Source organism: Rhamphochromis longiceps, linkage group LG20 (genome assembly GCF_057381845.1).
Source record: "Rhamphochromis longiceps isolate RC_006_pf linkage group LG20, R_longiceps_female_GT1.1, whole genome shotgun sequence".
Lineage (NCBI taxonomy): Eukaryota > Metazoa > Chordata > Actinopteri > Cichliformes > Cichlidae > Rhamphochromis > Rhamphochromis longiceps.
This window is the reverse complement of record NC_140576.1, coordinates 29,425,650-29,428,027: the sequence shown is the minus strand read 5'-3', so window position 1 is coordinate 29,428,027 and position 2,378 is coordinate 29,425,650. Positions and strand designations below refer to the sequence as shown.

Genomic DNA, 2,378 nt, shown 5'->3' with positions numbered 1-2,378 from the left:
ACCAAAAGTTCAAACTACATAAAATATTAATTAGGAAATGCTGAAATGCTTGGCACATTTAACCTACACCATTACAATTATTTGTTTTTAAATAATGGTTCAATTTACTTAATATTTTTAAGTTAATTGTAATTAACGTTTTTGCTTAAGTTAAGTGTTTATTATATACACACACACACACACACACACACACACACACACACACACGAAAAAAGAACCACGTCAGTTCAACATTGTTCACAATGATTTATTTTAAACAGCTTTTTTGTGAATCACACATTTTGCAGATTCCTTCTCTGAACACAGTGAGCTGAAATCTGTTCTACATTCAGTGGATAAAACTTGGATAAAATTTCAGTCACAACAGCCTTATATAATAAAATTGCATCCAAATTGGCATGCTTGATAAAACTCTGTAAAACTGGCATATTCATGCTAACAACACGAAAAATGTACCTGCCATACAAAGAATAAAAGTGGCTCAAGTGAACGCAGTGCTTTACCTTTTCAGAAAAGGTCAAATGACAAAAATAAAATTAAGATCCCAAAAAAACATAAATCCTGAAAAAAAAAAAAAAACAAACAAACATTTGCACTGTGACATAGTTTTTGAACATCTTATTTTGATTCCAAAAAATTGGGAAGATTATAACTAAAGAGTGACCAAAAAACATCCAGAATTTAAATAAAAAGGTTTCAAAAAGGATTGCGCTTAAAAATAAAAAATAAAAAAAAATCATACAGAAGATACTCTCCCATTTACACCTTAATGTGAATCTGGAAAGTTAATACAAAAACACAGTTTATGGTACAAACATTATTTATGAACAGGAATGTCAACACAATGTAATGCCGCAACTGAACCTTTTGATGAGCATTACATGTCACTTAACAAGTCTAACACTTTAAGAACAGCCCTGTGAAATTTTGTCTACAATGAACAGAGGTCATTTTTCAGTCTTTGAACCTTGACAGAAAGGTTTCCTGGATCCAGCTCCATGAACACTTTTTGAAATGCTTCAAATGTGCATTTGAAATTCTTGGGGTATTTCAGATCCAGAGCATAGCACAGTCCCAAAAGATAGCAACAGGCTTTGCTCAGATTCCCAAGTTTGCCCAGAACAGTAACGCCTTCAATAACAATACCCACATCAGTAGGTTCGCCTGACCTGTCTTGATTCTGCAGCAGGTAAATCTTCATCACCTCCTCAGCCAAAGCCTCTTCAACAAAGACAGCATCAGCACCGTCCTTTAAAAAGAGAAACAACTGTTTTAAGCTCACATATTTCCAAACATTGAAACAAAAAGTTTCATTTGTATGACATCACCGGTACTCATAATATGTGGACACTGTGCTCCAAAATCTTTGAGCAAATGCTATTCTTTTGTATGCTTTGAAGTGTTTTTTTTTCTTTAGAACAGTATCTTAAAACTTTTCTATGATCTCACAAGCTAAAATAAACTACTAATATTCCTAAAACAGATTTAGTGCACCAACCTCAAAGGTTTTGATTAAGGCACTTGGATCCTCTCCCAGATGGTCAATGAGACATCTGATGATGACTTCTCGTTTTTTTCTCGATGGAATTTCCACTCTGTAAAACAGGAAGTCTCAACTGAGGCAAAATTTGCACATTTAAAACATGACTTACCATTTCTAGCTTAAACATAACTATTTTTTTTCTGTTGTTGACCTGTTTTCACACCCACCATCAAGGTAAGAACACCTGTGGAGCTAAAATATTGAACAGAAACCTAAGAAAAGCCGTTTTTAGTGGAAGGGCCTCTTCAATGCTGTGTTGGAACGTTTTCGTGGTTAGAAAATGCAATCTTCCTTACCTGAAGCAGAAGGTTTAACTGTGCCCTGTCGCGTTGTCCAGCAGCACCTTTCTTGGCTTGAAACAAGGACAGGAGTTTGGATGAATACAAGTCCAACGATGACATGAACTTTGGTTCAAGGTTCAGGGTCGTGATCCTATGAAACTCTGCACTGACCTGGATGGGAGAGGACAAAAAACCAAGGACAAAAAATCTGAAGGCCAAAATTCTGATTCAATCAAAAAAAAAAATCTTTAAGTGGAACTACCATTTTTTGCAACCTGGACCTTATTTTCTAACATGCAAAAGATTAATTTACTCATCCAGACATAAATCCATATAAGTGGAGTTGTTCAGTATGCAGACTAAAGCCTTAACATAAAGTATTATCTTCCACTAAGCTTCTAAATTTTATGTTATGAATTGCTTGCACTATTTCCCTGTGAGATTGTATAATCTTGGAGCGAAGAGGCGGAGCCAGGTTGCCCTCTGAACCATCGTCTGCCAGGCAGCGATGCGAGAGGAACACACCGCTGAAGTGGCGCACATATTCAGAATCG

General features: G+C 35.8%; 1 pseudogene across 1 annotated transcript; it reads right to left on the bottom strand.

Annotated features, from left to right (window-relative positions):
* Positions 1-349: 349 nt before the first annotated feature.
* Positions 350-2,089, bottom strand: LOC146645577 (uncharacterized; annotated as a pseudogene). Its single transcript, XR_014909139.1, has 3 exons — positions 1,840-2,089; positions 1,499-1,595; positions 350-1,249 (listed from the first exon to the last, which is right to left on the bottom strand). The product of XR_014909139.1 is annotated as an uncharacterized LOC146645577 (transcript).
* Between the last annotated feature and the right edge of the window lie 289 nt (positions 2,090-2,378).